Here is a 19033-nt window from a genome sequence, read left to right as displayed (position 1 = left end):
TGCAGTTCCGAATATAAAGTATTTTCCTTTTCAAGAAGATCATAGTGAATTAACTAGATTTCAAATATCACTTCACTGTAACTGCACACAAGTAATTTAAATTTTTTTTTTTAATTATTGGGCTTCGAAAAAGATTGGCGCACTTTGTTATAATTTTATGTTACAATTATTTTATTAACAATCATGTAAATTTTGAATCACATCATTCACGCCGGGTAATCTTAACTGATAATTTTGAAGCACGTTTAGTCTCGGCACAATCCAGCAAAATATGCTTTTAATTATATTACAATTAGTAATATTTAATTAACCAACATAAATTTATGAATAAATATACTCACTAATTTCGTGGTCCGCTTGATCAATTAATATATTACAATTAATTAAGGTTTTTAGTTGAGATAAAAAAGTCAATGGCACGAGCGGGATTCGAAAATGGCAAAAAGGAGGGAAAATTCAAAAGGTGGGGTTGAGATGGGAAAGTGTCCGAATGGATCGAGGTCACAATAGCTCAAGTGGTAGAGCCATCTGGCCGAAGATCGTGGGTTCGAATCCCGCTCGTGCCATTGACGTTTTTATCTCAACTAAAAACCTTAATTAATTGAATAAATATATTTGAAAAATGTTTAACAATGTTTAAACATTCCCCTGAGTTGGATTTTATTATTTTTCTTAGGATAAATAATATTAGAATTCTCACAGTTTTTCACAATTTTATATAACAGGGAGCAAACATGAAGGAACCTTGGCATTCTGATGAAAGAATGAATTTTTTATTCAGGTAGGATGATTATAAGAAAAATTATAATTTTTCCTTTGCCGTGTCTGTAAAATAAAATAGTCCATTACAAGTTCGTGCAATCCAATTATATTTTGACATCGAATCTGGAATATAAATTAAATAAAACCAACCGTTTTACATTCGTCTTCTCCGATGACACATCTTAATAAGAATACATTAAATGTCATGTTCTGGCGAACTATGACCGGGGGAAATGTTAATACCAACAACGATATTCATGAAAAGCTATAAATCTCTTTATGAGATAATTTGTAGGAAAGAGTAATATGAGGATTGGGCTCTAGCACGGCAGCTTGTATTTGAACTGATATATATCTCGTTTCGTGTTCCTGTTTTATATGAGATAGTGAATGTATATATTAGAGTGCATTTGTAGTATGAGATGGCTAATAGCAGAATATTGAGTTTTCCACCACCCTTCTTGAGTGTATTTCAGTAGAAAGGAACAAAGATAAGTGTGAGTGGCTTAGGTTAAAAAGTACTAAAACATGAGGTTGCTGAGGCAACGATTAGTCATATTTAGTAGCCATTTCGGTATATATGTACGTTGAGAATTGGCTTGTATAAATCAATTAATCTTAGGAAGAGCAGTTAACAAAAAATCTAACTTGGACTTCTACAACTTTCAACCATAATTTTTTTTAGTTCTCTAAGAGAATATTCAGTTATTATTTTGGTATTGTTATAACTAATTTTATCACTTTATTTTTATCCATTTGCCAGCTGTCTAGCGTGAGAAGACAAAGTGTAGATTTATATAAATATTTTTAAAATTTTCCTATGTCCATTGTGGGTTTTGGACTGTTAACGGATGTTCCTTTTGTATGTATGTCATCAGATAGTCAGATGATCAATTTTGATTAGACTATTGTTACCTTCCGTTTCATTGTATCTGCCATGGCAGATAGAAAAATTTGCTTTTTCAGCATCGTGACATGCATATTTTAAAGAAATCACACATATTCATAAATATATGAATATTCTAGTTTAAAATTGAAATAAACGGATATCAGTTAAAAAGGGGCACAACAAATCATCGTAACAATAATATAATAATAACATAATTTGGAACAGAAAAATTAAACGTACCATGTGAAATGAGTTTCATAGGCATGTCTCTGGAAATTTCGACTAGCCTAAAATATAGTAAATGATGGGGTTTGGTCTGCGAGTTGGCGAACTCATATTGAACTGGCACACGGGCACTACTGGGTCTGTCTTCACTCGCGGGTTTTTTTGTTTGAGTTATTCAAACGCGTTTCGGCATTACGCCATCTTCAGTGAAAAAGTCATGAGTTTCATAGGCATGTCTCTGAAAATTTCGACTAGCCTAAAATAGTAAAGGAGACGCTAATTTCAGCCTTAAAGTAATTATTTAAAAAATAGAAATAATAAAAATAAAATTTGTTACATTTGTAGACAGCTTTGTGGTTGAAAACCGTAGTTCCTGTGCTCTTGGTATTTGTTTTCGGTTATTTTATCATTACTATGAATCATACGATTTTACTCAAATATATTGTACACACAGTATTGACTTGGTCCAAAAAAAGCTAGAGAACCTTGTTCTTCTGTAAAAAATTAACGGTTTGGTCAAGATTGAAAGAACATTCTACGCGACTTGCAGTACTCTTAACGGTAAAATCCTAATTACTATATTTATTTTATTTTTACACCCCTGAGCCTAGTTGCAGTAACTAAATTTGGTAATAGAAAGATTTTGTATAATGTTTTGTGATCACATTTGTAATATGTTCTAATAGTATAGGGTACAAATAAAATTATTAAGAAAAATAAAGATGAAAACTCTATAAAGATTCTAGTTCAAGAAATTCTGGTTCATCAAACCAAACTTTTTGATCTGTTACTGGTAAACGCATCCACTACTTTGCATTGAGCCATAAATATTGAATCATCATGCATTGCTGAAAAAATTAATTTACTTTTTTATTGTCATCTTTCAACAATAGTTGACAATAAAAATACAATAACTATTCACCTGCAACTTAACTGTAAATAAAAGCCATTAGATTTCGTGGTACGATTGACCAAATAACTTCTTTCAATTAATTAATCTTTATGCAAGGGATTGGTTGAGATAAAAAAAGATAATAAGATAATTAAATGAAAGAAGTTATTTGGTCAATCGGACCACAAAATGTAATGGACTAAATAAGTAAATTGAAGTAATCTTCACTAAAGCTCTCCGTATTTGTCGCCTAGAATCAAATAAGTTACAAGACATTTGAAAAATGGGAAAAAAGGAGGTAAAATTCGAAAAGTACGTTGAGATTGGAAGTTGGTGTCCGAGTGGATCGAAATCACGATAGCTCAACTGGTAGAGCAGCGGCGTATTTAGCCGAAGGTTGAGGGTTCGAATCCCGCTCGTGACACTGGCTTTTTATCTCAACCAATACCTTACATAAAGATTAATTAATTGTAAATCAAAGGACCTGTGTGCAAACAATTGCCACATTCTTGATCGTAATTGTAGAGATGGTGCGGAAGACGGAGTAAACAGAATGATCAACTTGTGTAAATTTTTATAAGGGTACATGTTGAAATTAATTATTGTATAGGTAGATTAGAAAAACGTTTTTGTTTTTAATTTTTTTAAATATTTTTTTTTATGAGTGAAGTATTTTTGACTATGGTTTCAAGGTGAAGAGGTTTTCTTTTTGCTGTATTTGTAACAAAACAGTGCATATTATCGGACAAGATTTAGTGGTTTGTAACAGTCTATGATTTACTGCTCTATTGGACTGACTGATGTTAATTAAAATTGTCTTTAATTGGTGGCAATCCGATTTTTACCCGTCTCCCACTCTTAAACTGCCAGTTTCCTTTCTAAAGACTTCGGTCACTCTGTACAATTAGTCCTGAGGGTCTTCCTTATAAATCATGGTTTATATAGGTGACGTGGATCGGCTGGGGGCGGAGAAGAGGTAATCCGTATTATTAGCCTGACAGAGTGTGAGCCAGTTGCCTGGTGGCGGCAGCGCGTTCTTTTCTCCTTCTCGGCCGGGGAGGAGTCGGAAATTAATTTTCGGACTCCTTTGAAGAATGGGTCCGCCTCTCTCTGCTTCTTGTGTGGTCCCGATCGTTTGGAATATTATGATTTTTTTCTTTTAGTCCTTTATTTATTCGTATCACATACCCCTATCGCACACGGCCCCGCACCAAAGCACACACTCCTACCGGAGACTATTGTTTACAAATTACGGACACCTCTGAGGACTATGCGGTTCACACCTCCTCGCCCACGCATCACCGACCAAAACACCATTTCTAATCTTGTCAGGCAATATTTTGAATAAATTAGGATATTTTAAGTTAATATTTCTTAATTTACGCCTCCATATTCGAGTTACACCATGAAAGCCTACTAATTTATTTTCAGAACAAGTTTTCTTGAAAAAATTTTAAAGTTTTAAAATTCAGCATTCAACAAAATAACAAAACAAAACTAATATTCAAAAAATGCGGACGGAAATACAACAGGATTTTAAACAAATTACTATTGTGTATCTCTTAACATAAAAAACTCCTTATAGGTTTTTTAAAAATATGATTTTTATGGTTAATTGACAGTTAGTTGAAGCGGATGAACTGAGAATTCACTAAATTTTCTTACACTTATAAACTTTTTTATTTGTAATTTGGTTGGCCTCCCTTGGTTGATTTGTCATACATCTTTCATTATTTCATTATTCAATATGTTAAAGGACCACTCAAGACCTCATAAAAAACCTGGCTGTCCGACTTTTTGACAGGGCAGCCAAAATGGATAGGCAGACCAAAATAGTCGGAAACAACTACTTTCAGGTTCGACATCGCTCAGCCCGAAGTGGAAATACCAAAATTTAAATTGAATATGTATTGTAGTATAGATGTGAAGGGGCGTGGCAAGATGGCCAAAAAACCCTGTCTTAACAGTAGTTAGATTGTAAAAAGCCAAAACGCACGTAAAACACTAAGGAAAGATATACAAAAATAAACAAAAATAACATCAAGCTACAAATATATAAGTTGTGTAAGTCCAAGGCTGAGGACACACTGACGACTTTCATGTACAATAAAATCAATTCCGGAGAAAAATGCCAGATAGTCGTTATTTAGGTATTCCACCGGTGAATGTTGACATACAGGATGAACAACTTAGATGTCCGGTTTACATCTTATCACTTACCTGATATCTTATCCGTAAAATATTAGAGAAGAAATGACAGCAGCAAGCGACAGGTGCTAAATGGTAATTGCGCTTTAAATCAAGTTATGATTACCACCGGCTAAAGGAATATTAAATGTAAATGAAGCCTTCGATTATAAGTTTCTTTCCTCACATATTTTCAGTGACAGAAATTACGACTGTGAAGGTGTTGAAATCAAAATTCAATGGTCAAGGCAAGAACTAATGTATTTAGCTAAATCAAGACTATTACCATCACTTCCTATCGTTCCTCTTTCTTCCAATGAAAAAACTAAAAGTATAGTTAGCCAAATTAAATGATTGTTGGTTAAAACAGACATAATAGCCAAACTATTATACAAACTTTGCCTTCATAAGTAGGTAGTGTGGTTAAAGCCTTCAAAACAAGCGAAGTAATAATATAAAATTGTTCTAATTAGGTAACCAAGAAGCAATGGAAAATCCAATTAATTTTATTTTATGTTCCTAAGCGCTTGACATGTGAACAATACATATCGTTAATTTGGTCGTAACCGATCATTGTGGTCCGTCTATCCCTGTCGCTTTAGTCAGACAGACCCGCATACCTCGAGAATAAATCTCACAAAACATTTTTCGTTTAACAAGTTTAGATTCCGCACGTTTCACTCGACCCTAAAAATTGCATCGTGTCGCTGACAATACCGCCTCTTCCCTCGAACAAAAACCGCATTGCTTGTGTGTCTTATTTGATTTAGAACAGGCTTTCGATCGAGTCTGGCACTCGGGCATGCTTAAGAAACTGAAGAACATCCTCCCTCATACGCACTATCTCATACTGAGAACTTATCTGACGGACCAATTATGCCGAATCCGTCAGGGAACTGAATATAAATCTTATGTACACATTAGGCAGGTGTACTTCAGGGAAGCATACTTGGCCCATTTCTATTTTCAATATACACTGCAGATACAGATGTTAACATTTTAATACATACTACAATTAATTAACGTTTTTAGTTGAGATAAAAAGTCAATGGCACGAGCGGGATTCGAACCCACGATCTTCGGCTTGATACGCCGCTGCTCTACCACTTGAGCTATCGTGACCACGAGCTCAAGTGGTAGAGTAGCGGCTTATCAAGCCGAAGATTGTGGGTTCGAATCCCGCTCGTGCGTTGACTTTTTTATCTCAACTAAAAACTTTAATTAATTGTAATATATAAATTGGTCAAGCGGACCACGAAATTAGTGAATTTAATACATACATTCGCTGATGATACAGCGATTCTTACACGTAATTCGAACTTACAATTACAACAAAACCAGAATGAATTAACACTATGGTTCAAAAAAGAGAAAATGAAGTCCTAACGAAAGTGTACAGATATATTTTACCTTACGTACAAATATCTGCCCTGTAGTGAGTAAAAATGGAATTCTATTGCCATCTGGAGTATTATCTTGGTCTTTTCATGGACAAAGGACTGACTCGGAATCCCCAAACAAGTCTAAAAAGACAGCGAACAAACCGACGTTATAAATGATTAAAAAACTACTTTACTGATGATCAAAATTAGATACTGAAAACAAACTTTTTATTTATAAAACATTGATTAGACCTCTCTGGGCGGTTGTGAAGTATGGAGCTCAACCAATTCCTAACGTCTCGAATTTAAAATTTTCCGTCAAATTATAAATGCTCCTTTTTCCGTTTCAAATTACACTATTCATAACGATATCCCCGTTTGTACATGACTCATTAAACCCCGCTATAAAACAATTCAGCAATCAATGAACACACACGATAATCTATTACGATGATTATCACTTCCAATCCTACCTGAAAATACTCCAAGACGATTGAAGCGATAGCCGAAACCTTCTCATTGAGTGAAGATTGAAAAGTTTTATGTGTGAAGGAGTGTTGCCACTGGGCAACTTCTACAAGATACTCACATGACAAATTCAATACATATGAATATATTTACTTAATACAATATTTGTGGTTATAATGATCTAAATAAATTTAAAAAAATCGTTTAACAATTATTTAAAGCTGTGATATATATTCTCATTGATTAATTTGACATGTATCCTTTGCTTAACTATGCGCATTATATAGGGCGCGGTAAGGGCTTGAAATCTGACCAGTCTTCACTAAAAATAACAATTATAAACTCCTCATTCGGCCATGTGTTTTCAAAAAGTAAAACAAAAATAAATCATACGGGATAGTTTCGGTACGAGTCCCTCGATCTTTCACCTGTTTCCCACATGGTTCAATTACATTAGAGCGGCGGGATTCCAAGCGCGGACATCTAGCCATAAATCTTTTCCAGGCTATGACAGATTTACCGCGAGGGAGCCCCGGGGCGGAGGGGGTGAAAAAATCGAGGACCTCACTTTTCTTCCACCTCTTTACACCAAAGGGAACTAATCGTGGCCGTAACGAAAATCCTTATCCGGCAATATTGCAGGATTCGTGTTACGGCGAGAAGTTCGCCGAATCCGCGATTCACCCGGTCCTCCGCCAGTATGGCAGTTAGTCGCTGGAAAAAAAATTGTTCAACAATTTACAGGACGTCGCTAGCGTTGATTTATGGCTCAATTAATTTAATTATATGTAAGGAAAAAGGAAGAGAGGGTGTTCACGTCTATCAGCAGATAACCATCATATTAGATGTTGGATGGGGGTAAAAAATAAAAAAATTTTCTCCCCCTTCCTTTTCAAAGTTATGTTAATAACAGAGTGATGATATGATTAAGCGTTTAATTCCTCGTGTTTACTAGCCAATTATAATGAATGCAAACATGATACATGAAAATATAAGAAACTGTTCAAAAAATTAATTAAACACCCAAAACGATAATTTCAAGTCTGACCACCACACCAAACTCAGACAATAAGTTTATTTGGTAAACATAAATATTATTTGCAACAGATCTCTATATTAAGTTGCCTAAACCTTTATTTCATTTAAAGAATAAAACATTCTAAAAAAAATATGTACGAGCCAAGAATATTTTTAAGAAATCTTATTTTGGTTCAAGGACTTAGAGAATACTAAATCTTTAAAAATGTAACATGTCGCAATTTCCAGACTTGTTTTTATCAAACAAGACGCGTAAAAATATTACAAATACAATATTGATCTGAACTAATTCTGTTTAATATAATATTATTTGTCGTAAATTTACTGTTTTTTCCGATCTGCTTGGAATCTATGAAGCACAAAAAGAAAAAGTCGAATAGTCCTTGTACGACTTGTAAGACAAGTCTTTATCCATAATTTTAGTCACGTTTAGTTTAGCTTCTGCGTCCAATCAAATCACGTTTTGGAGCTTTCTGGGTTGTGTCGTTTCACCGAAACATGAAATGGAAATTAAATGACCACCATGTGCCAGGCCTCGAATGAAAAGTTATAGGTTTTCCTTATAAATATTGACCTATTTATTAACCGAAATGTAATATCCACTGAAGAACCAATTTTTGTACATTCGTATGCCAAATCTATAATTTTTATATAAGAAAAGTTTTGATGTTTAATTCATTTAACTGATTTACTTTTTATAATAAACGAATGCTAACTCCACAGTGAAATTATTTTTACTTAAACGCAACAAACTATATTTTTTTAAACTATTGGTGTTTCGTGATATTTCTCTACCTGGTCTGGATGATGAACCTGTAATTTGGTCAATACGATCATTTGGTCTACCTACTAACAATGTAGGTCTATCAGAGGGGTTTCGATATTTCTCTATCTTCACAAATTAATGTGATTTTTCCAAGGATTCATGAAGAGTATGAAAGTTATATANTATATATATATATTACGCTGTACAATAGCTAACTTTTAGATGTGAAGATAATCTATTCGGATAATACTTGGGCACGCTTGGTATCGCTACTTCGTCCACCAAGGCACGTTTCGGCGCTGTACGATCCATGTTGATATATTTCAACTTTATGTTAATTTTGTTAATAACCAAGATTATGGTTTTATAGATGTATGTATTATGATTCAACTTGGATAATGTCCACAAGTTTTTTATATGATCTTAATTTATTTTTCTTAAATGTAAATTTTTTAAGTGTGATTGAAAAAGTCAATTTCGTCTAGAAAAAAAATAATTGTTTTGAAATTAATTTTATTTCTATGATTTTGAAATGCAAATTTATAAACAAAGGGCGAACGTTTGTTTAGAAAATAATTTGCACACCTTCCGTGTAGTCGGTACACTGTTTATTTTGTCAACTACCATGAAAATGGTCGGTTTAGTAAAAAAATCAAGGTTTTTCATGCACAGCGGCCATAAAGTCATATTAAAGGGGAGAAGAAAAGAGACGAAGGGCGTGGCCTAGACGAAAATATATGCCCCGAGGGGTGAACGCCGCTAATTAGGGGTGGACTATCAGGCACGGATTAATAGAACGTGCCCTTCACCCCACTAACCCCAGGGGGAATTTTGACGTGGGCCATCGAAAAATGTTATTATTTATGAACAGGAATAGATATTTTGAACGACGGTCGACAACAGGAAAAATGTAACCACGACGCAATAACAATAATGAAATATTTTATTTTTAACTTCATTTGAGCTAAGTAAAATATCGCTACAACAAGAAATGATAAGATTTTCACCTAAATAGGTAATGAAATGTTAATTAAAATGGTAAAATTCAATAAATATTCTGCTTCAAAATTTTTAAATCATGTTGAATCAGCGTATTGACTTACCGAATTTTCGATCTAAATATATTTGTATCAACGCGTCTAATATACGTTTATTTTGCACAGATATTTTATCTTGTGTGGGAATATGGCTATTCTTATCAAATTAAACATAATCACTGGAACGTAGACAAAACGGTGGTTGTCATTTGAGGACTCGCACACACAGGCATGAAGGGTAACGACGCGGCAAGACTGGGACGTTCGCTATAAAAACGCAATAAAAATTTTATTAAAAGAAAGTGCACGAAGGGGGTGTTGGTGGTCACACGGTGCTCATCACTGTATGGTAAAAGTCCAGCGGCTCTGCATTCGAATCCGTCATACTTACAAATGGACTTTTCTTTCAAAAAGAGGCACCCAGATGATTCATATAACCTCGTCGATAGGTGGTCCTCGGAGAACCTGACGACCATGCTTTGATATCCGGACACTTACTTTTGGGCCAAAATCTGCGTATCTATTAGAGATGTAGAAAAAGGTTGGTCGATGTGTCCCACCTAATTGAAGGGTGCAATTCCTTGGCACCATTTAGAGGGAGCGTAGAAATGCCCATCGATATGACAATTGTGCTTGAGCGCGGCTGCGAGTATCTGGGTCCTCTGTTCCGAGTCTTGGAGGAAACGGTGATATTTTTGAATATATAGAGATTTTTTTGTTTCAGGTAATCTCAATATTATATATGTAACAAATGTGGTAATAGATGTATTCTGTGTTAACTATTTCGTCAGAATGTATTTATAAGTGTGAATGTTGTTTGTAGTCTACGGGCAATGTATTGAGGATATTAAAAACTAAAAAGGTCATATTGATTTTGTCGTTACCTATGATTTTAGTTGGCCTATTCGCGCTGTTTTTGTCTGACACAAGCGTTTTGGCAGTTCCCATTTTCTGAGGTTGGTTAATTTATTTATTATTTTAGCAACAAATTTTTAATTATGTTGTTTGACCATGTCTATCTATCAATTTCAATTTTCATCATACGTACTCGACCAAAATTATAATAATTCGCCATCTTTAATGTTGGATCAGATAAAAAATCTTTAGTCAAATCTTCAGTGTGTCTGTGTCCGAAACGCTCTGACTAACCTAACGAGGTTAGGAAAATGATGCAACCAAATTACAAGTTCGCCAGCCCACAGAAAAATCTGAAAATTTCTTAAATTCATGTTTTTTTAATTGTTATATATTTAATCAGTTTTTTATTTTGATAAATGTTTAAAACAAGGGCTTAAAAGATAAATTTGCATGATGAGTCGTTTCTTAACTGTGGCCATTTCCGTTTTAAATACTGTGTATATGCCCAGTTCACTCAAATTTATCATTCATGAACAGTACTTTATTTTGTTGATATTATTTGTTGGGATTTTTATTTAGCTTTTTCTCTAAAATTTGTCACATGTACATTCATTTGTTTATAAATAATTTTGTAAATAAAATGATGATGTGAAAGAGTAATAAAACTGTAATCATGATATATTATATTGTATAGTTTGTAAATATTTACTTATATGTATTAAGAAATAAACAAATTATTATTATGATATTTGTTATAACCATTACCCGGATTTTCGAGACTTGCCGGTGATGTATTATAAATTACAAAACTACATGCGTGAGCAGATTTGAGCTTATATCAGTAATCAGTAGAATCAGAAACATGATCATATATCTCGCATTCACGTAGTTATTAAATTCACTCTACTGTAAAAAAAGTATAAATCATGTTTTTATGTAAAACATAATTCATTTTTAGTAATACGAGTCGAAGTGTGAAAACAAAATATTACAAAAAATCCAAAAGAAATTCTTATACTATTTTGGTACGTGAGTCAAAATAAAAACTTTCCAAATAAAAGGACCTTCATAACAATTACGAATAATTGGCCTATCAAAATAATTAATGCTTGTGCACATAATGGCAGAACAGTCGATATTGTTTTTCGTCTTCATTCACAAGGTGAACTGGGTCGCACCTTTCTAGTAATTAAAAATTTCTTCATAATGGATAATTCGTTTGCTTCTGACGTAGAAAAAAGTACGATGGATTTATTTTCATCTGGAGACGTTAATCCTATACGGTTTAACACAAGCGAATCAAGGTGGAGCCGAAAGGAAAGAAAACCACTCAGATCCTTCCTGAACCTGTGATGAATATATCGTCCCTTCGTCAAGACTTTGCAACTGCTATCGAGAATTCACAAGGTTAATAATTAATAATGATTAATTAAAGTATCAAAGTCCTAATCATTAGCAAATTTTCCTCGAAAGCTTGATAATTAACTGAGTTGTTTTCTTTCAAATCAGCCATATCCTTGAATTTTCAATTTAAAATTATATTACTTAAGGGTGCTAATGAATAAATCGAGATAATATCCAATATTTTCAGGTATAATTTTTTTTGCCTGATATTGCAAAATTAATTTATTTTTTACTGTTTGAAACAAATACAACTGCAAAAAAGGACAGCAGTAAAGTAATAAACGCGCACAATAAATTTTTCATTCTTAGCATGATAGAATTCTTTCTTCTTTCATTCTTCTTACCTTTTCAATTAAAATTGTCTCCGATATATGATATGTAAAAACTCTAGTTTTCTTTTCGAGTTTTCGAAGATACCCCCTTCATCACGACTTTATAACATTCAGGTTTATTACGGTTAAATGTGCATTTTGTCCTTAAATTTTGAACGATATACAATTACAATTTTACTAGACTTTCTAGAAACATTTAGAGTTATTAAGGACAATGAAATTATCTAGGAAACATTATGAAAAAATACAGGCTAGTTTTAAATTGATAGCAGATTGATCTAATCATTTCATATGATGGAGTAACTATTATGATTTTTTCAAATAATTTAGATGACAATTGTTAACTTTAAAATATTATATAACCACTTTTCATAAGAAATTAGTTGTTCATTATAACTTATGATTTTTATGAAACGTAAACATACAGCTCATTTTTTTGTAATATTTTATTCCTCGAAACTATAGATTTAATTCGTACTATTTGCATTAATAATAGATTCTCGTCAACTCAAATGATTTGATAATCTTTTCGATTAAAAAAAATCCTTTATTATAAAATACTAATGCCAGGTACGACGAGTTCGTAGATAGTATGATGTCAGTTAGGTTTCTTATCGATGCCTTATTTCCTTCTTTATTTGTCCGTGATAGAAACATACATATTAACTGTTTCAAGATGTACTCATGGACAAATTGGATCTTGATAATGAAATTTACTAGAAACCTGTGCTATTTCAGAAAGCTATTCGTAAAGTAGTTATTTGTTGAGTTTTGTTTGATTTTCCTCAATTGCCTATATTAAAAATAGTATATGAATAGCGGTTCTAAATCGACCCAGATTATGGGAATTTATTTTTCTAGAGAATTTTGATAATGACAGATTTATTTAATTTATTTTATTTATTTATTTTAATTCACTAATTACTTTGGTATGTAATAATGGCTAGTACGAATGGTCAGAAGTTGTGTAACGCATGTTTTATATATTGATTTTTCGATGTTCAATTTTACATTTTCTGGAAAATAATTGAGGGAAGGCATTTTTGAAAATGCAATGAGGATCAGTGTCGGTTTGTATGTTGTATTATCGCTTTATCTTCTTAGTTATTCGAGTTTTTTGATAATGATTGCCATGAAACCTGAGATTTTTCCAACAGCGTTTTGTAAAAAATAAAAACAGTAGGTATTTTCGGATTGATGGCAGTCCTAACCAAACCATGTTATGGGACTATTGTTTTTAGATTTTTTAATCTAGTCAGTCGATAGAAAAATATTTTTGTTGTTTTTATGCCAGAATAAGCATTTGTCTTATACCTCAGGTAGCTTTCTAATCAGTCATTTTATGGTTTGATTTTTTTAAATTGATAGTAAAAAAACTTACAACTTTTTATGTTCTGAAAACCAGAGCCAATTCAGAAAGTTATTTGTAAACAAATGTAAAGCATTGGAGAGTTTTAAATTGATAGCTGAGGTACATATAACAAAAGTGTTTTGATTTTTTCAAATAATTTTGATATATAAATATGGATAACATCAGCTCTGAACGTATATTGTATTTTTTATTACGTTGTAATATCGGTGACTTTTGTTTTTCCATCATTTAAACGTAGTGCTTAACATTTTCTGGAAAACAATTTCGGATGACATTTGCGAAAATGTAAGGTCAGACGGTATCTCTTCTTATGTTTTATTTGTGTATTAGCTCAGGAATTGTTCAGTGATTTTTTTGATTAATGAAATTACCTGGAAACCGGAGGTCTCTTTTATGAATCTCGCCTGTCGCCGGGTTGTTTCTCATATAAACTTCATTTACCACTGATGTCCGTTCACAATTAAGCACTTAAAACACACACAGATCTTCTTTGGCCAAAAAATCCCTTGTCCTCTTGGGAAAACGCCTTACCTGGAAAACAGAAAGAAATTTTGTCAGTTTTTTGCAGAATGCTTAGGAGATTTCAATGAGAGTCGTTCCCGTTACCTATCATTACAAGGTTTTTGAAATTAATTTAAACAATTTTCTTAAACGGATGCGCTCAATCCCCAAGCCGGTCTCCAAAGAACTACACGCCGTCACGGTGGGATGATCGATTGACGTAAACAATGGTAACTGAGTTGAGTTTTGGCGGGGGTCCCCTCCATGTAGCGGCGGGCATGCCCAGGCAGTACTCGGTTCCGCCTTGTTCCGCTAGGTAGCCCGAGCTGCCGAGCCGTCATGAAAGCCGAAATCTAGCGGAGGCTCGGTGGAACTGGATCCATGCTTCCAGCTACAGCCGCCGGATTGATCAACATCGGAACATTAACTTTACCCCCCCTGAAGAAGAGTTGACGACGCTAATTGGCCTGGGATGTGAGGTCTTTAGAGAACGATCCGCCTTCGGACGTAATCAGCTTGTCGGCTATTGTCACCGTAAACAGAAAAGTTGTCTCTCTCGGGGGAAAAATCTGCTTTAATTGGTACATTCTACCAGGGCAATAATTTAATTACTTTTTAGTATCATCAGACAGGAAAATCATAATAACAAGGCTTAAATTAGATCAAAGATTCGTTATACCAATACGTCATTCGCGGATCAATTATACTTTATTTAAACAAGTAACGAATCTACACACGAAACGTCAGTAAAAAGAACTACTATTGTAATAGTGCTAAGAGTATTAGTCCTAATTGTTTTGTTGGACTGACAGTCCAATCACAATTTCATAAAAATGTATTTATTTAACTTTATATATTGGTAAATATTTAATTGTGGCTGACGGAAGGAAAGTTTCTAAGCTGTAAATACTTTTAATCTTCAATCTTCATGTATAGTATATATCTATTTTACAGAACAGTCAGCGGTTAGGCTAATATAAAGAAAACATTCAATTCTCTCGTTGTACTTTCATTTAGACTGTGAAATTATAATTAAAATATTAGCAAATATGATTACACATTTACAATTTACAAACCCTAGGCTAAATGTTCAAGTATGACTAGTACGACGTAGGTTTTAGAAAAACATTTTCTTTATCGTGCTAACGTTTCGATCTTCATTGAGATCATCTTCAGAGCCTGGGATTTATAAACATTGTTTAAATTTTACAAATACATGTAGGATGTGAAAACATGAACTTATACAATGCTAGAAATTTAGATTAAAAAAAATAATTTATACAATGCTAGAAAATTATAGATTAATAAAAAAATGAATATATACAATGCTACGGTCACTAAACACCACAAATATGACTAATACATTCTATAACAAAAATAACCTTTGAAAATATCAAATAATGTTTTAATGCTAACGAAACAGTAATTTTATGGACAAAATTTTGTAACTCTTCACGTTCTGTCAAAAAACCAAACATTTTTCATGTAAACTAGCCCATACAATTTTTTTTTCCGAAATTAATATTACTTTTCGCTTTAGCACCTATAGAAATCCCTAAATATTTTTGTTTGAATTTGACCCCTAAAAGTTTTCAGATTTTTGAGAGGTCCTTATCGGGATATCTGTTTGCGACGGGTGAGCATAAATCACCATATTAAAAAAATGTTGTTTTTGTTATATTAATTTCATTGTTCGCTAACATAAATACAAAAATGTTTTACGACAAAGTATATTCTAATTTGGTGTGACTGAAAACGATAAACCAAAAAGTACTGCTTTTTTGATAATTTTAACAAACTTTCTGTAAGTAAAGTAGGTCAAAAAATGATCAAAACTTGGATTTGACCTCATTGTCGTTTTTTTAGCGCAAAACCCTTAGATAATGACTTTCGCGGAAATCGCTGTACATTAATTTTCAGACTGATAATTTTTTTCCTAGCTAACATTACTAGTGCAAGATCTAAATTTTTCCTCAAAAGCTAATAGACCAATTTTCTTGGTTTATAATTCGTTTTAATCGATTGTCAAGTACATTTTTTAACTGTATCAAACATTAAAATCGGACTTCCAGTGCGAAAAGAGATTAATTTCTGACAAATAATTTTGATAATTGTGTATTTTCATATAGAAATATTTTATATATTTTAGTGATACGTACGTCCTTAAAAAGCAACGTTCATCTTCTTTAAAATGGTCTGTTTGATGTTAAAATCGTTTCAGCCTTTTTTTGAGTTATAGCCGTTTCAGTCAGATATTCCGATAACGACTTCTCAAAAATCCGAAATATTTTAGAGGTCAAAAAATGAATAAAATTAAAATTCAAACAAAAATTTATATTTAGGGGTCTCTTAGGTGTTAAAACTAAATTTCATATTAGTTTCACGCAAAAATTATGACCTATTTTACTTGAAAATGATTTAATTTTCAGAATTTTTTGTTTATTGATAAATTTTGATAGCTTTTATTATATTTTTATTGCAATCTAGATTAAAAAATGCTGGAAAATAATATATTCACATAACTGATTTGAGCAAGTTGAACGGCGAAATAAAATTATTAAAAACGGGAAATTTCAACTTTTAAAAAATGCGAAACAAGGGCCTATTCACAAGAAGATATTTTGGAGTGAAGAATTTAAGTTACTTTAACTTACTAAAAAGTTTTGAGCAAATATGTGACACACCAACGTGGTCATCCCCTTGTAACGGGGTAACTTACGTAGGAACAGCGTTCGACTCTATATATTTCAGTGATCATATCAAAAATCTCGTTTGCGAACATAAAGCTGCAAACTACGGTACTTTTCCCTCAGAAGGATATCTGAAATGAACGTACTAGACTATTTTTATACAAGACCATTTAAACCAACTTACATGTCTGCCTGTAATGGGGTTACACATGCCAGTAAAATTTATCAGAATTCAAATGTTTCAAAGTTAATTCTTAAGGCTCTCTACTATCTCTGCAAGGAATTTTACACTGATTAGACTATACGAAATTACAAATAGGTTTGGGTTAAGTAGGCAATCCATAGAGAGTCATAAACGTTTTTAGACGAATTACTTAATATTTATTATTATGCAATCTCACTATACTCATATGCAGATCAATATTGGTCTTTATTTCACATCAAATTACTGGAAACACATGCAGAGGTATATAATACCTTATAGCTAAGACTTAGTTGCAATTTTAGTCTAAACCTTTTAGTATTGTTCAAATTGTTACTATTCTAGATATTTATTATTTTAATGCTATCTATCTAAAAGTCCACACGAATTACTTCTTGTTAATGTTACCACTTTATTAGCCTATATTCCTTCGTATGTGATTTGTTGTTTATTTTCCTCACATTTTTCTTTTCAAGATGAAAATAAAGTATTAAATCACCCTTGTATGCATAAGGAAAGTTTCATTCTAGAACGTTATATGGGACACATTATCTTGACATTATATACACAGAGAGCAACATTCAATTATTATGTTCCACATAACTTAAACAAGAGTTATATTCGTAACCCATTTACAAATTTATTATTTATAAAATTATTATAAAAATATTGAGTTAGTATATAAGTATTCAAGAGGCGTTTTTCTAACAATAGGTAACAGGTCCAAAACCGCCAAGTGGGATGGGTCGTACACAGTTGAAATTATTTATTTTTATTGTTGGACCATTACGTACCACAGCTTTTAAAATGTAAAAATTTAAGAAATTATAACCAAAAATGAACTGTACTGAACTAGAAGATTTAAGCCGTATATTTCTATTATCATTAATTTTTTTTGTGTGGTGATTAGTGACCGTTAATCGATAATTATTCAGAAATCGTGAGATGCGGTCTGGTGAGATGTAGGTTTCAGAAAAACATTTTCTTTAGTGTGCCAACGTTGGCACGACAAAGAAAATGTTTTTCTGAAACCTACATCACACTAGACCGCATCTCACGATTTCTGAATAATTATTATTTTTTTTAAACATAAACCAAATCCGTATATAGCCGAAGATCGTGGGTTCGAATTTCGCTCGTGACACTAACTTTTTCATCTCAACCAAGACCTTAGGTAAAAAGAATAATCAATTGAAATAAACTAGATAGATTAAAATACGATTAAAGGATTCAATGGTTTGTCCTTTTTTTCGTGACTTAATATGGGAGGTAGTATTTTTGTTATTTTTTTGGAAGCAGCCATCATACGCATTAGGTTTTCCACAAAGGTTATCCCATAACATTTCCATTGTCAGGGTAGACCTTTAACAATGAAATGTCGCACAACGTCCCAAGACGCCAACGATTTCCCCAGTCGTCTTATCCAATTAACCGGCTGAGTTTCTACTACGATTTGTCTATTCCCCCCAAGGAGATTGTTTTGAATAGAATTAAGATAAAACGACCAAGGGCGAGATCGTGACACCCTTCCATAAACACCTTACACCCCTATCGATTTCTGGAGAAAGAACTGTTCCCGTTCCACTTGTTCTACACGCATTTGAAAAGATAAGATAAAAATGTCACGAAAATTAATTTACGCACATTTAAAAAAAAAGTTTTTACAAAACGTTTTATTCATAGTGGAATTCATATTAAAAAAGTATTATTCGGTTTATCAAAATTCACGACGATCGTTCATTTGGTACAAACCCAAGTACAAAATGCAAAGAACGTAAGTCGTTTTCGACCAATTTTGTGGTCAACGGTTAAATGTTTTTATGGCATGGTCAAATCCCGAATAACACTTTCCAAAAAGTGCGTTCGAGTTGTTAAATGTGTCTAGTATTTACATGTTGTTCAAAATCTTAAGTATTTGCAAAAAAATCCTCGAAGTGTTTTCCAAAAGTAAGTGGAAGAGGAAGAGTTGACAAATTTGTAGAATGTAGAACACCTAACTATTCTCTAACAGCTTAACGAAGGAATGAA

At 32.8% G+C, this 19033-nt stretch overlaps 1 protein-coding gene and 1 long non-coding RNA gene across 5 annotated transcripts in view; one reads left to right on the top strand and one right to left on the bottom strand.

Annotated features, from left to right (window-relative positions):
• Positions 1-19033, top strand: part of LOC106661388 — a 139828-nt gene that overhangs the window by 2638 nt on the left and 118157 nt on the right. The gene's annotated exons all lie outside the window — the stretch shown is intronic.
• Positions 1-19033, bottom strand: part of LOC106661387 (homeotic protein antennapedia-like) — a 294613-nt gene that overhangs the window by 175404 nt on the left and 100176 nt on the right. For 2 of the 4 annotated variants that reach the window (XM_014384728.2, XM_014384726.2), the window contains exon 2: positions 13984-14143. The exons of 1 other annotated variant lie outside the window; for it this stretch is intronic. The gene's annotated coding sequence lies outside the window, so the exon portion shown is untranslated. Of the gene's footprint in view, positions 1-13983; positions 14144-14218; positions 14319-19033 lie in introns of those variants that run through there. One more of the 4 variants, XM_014384727.2, reaches the window with a different exon arrangement.

The sequence above is a fragment of the Cimex lectularius genome, unplaced genomic scaffold, assembly GCF_000648675.2.
Source record: "Cimex lectularius strain Harlan isolate CLEC.00 unplaced genomic scaffold, Clec_2.1 scaffold18, whole genome shotgun sequence".
NCBI lineage: Eukaryota > Metazoa > Arthropoda > Insecta > Hemiptera > Cimicidae > Cimex > Cimex lectularius.
The sequence above is the reverse complement of the archived record's forward strand: the minus strand, read 5'-3'. Positions and strand labels throughout refer to the sequence as shown.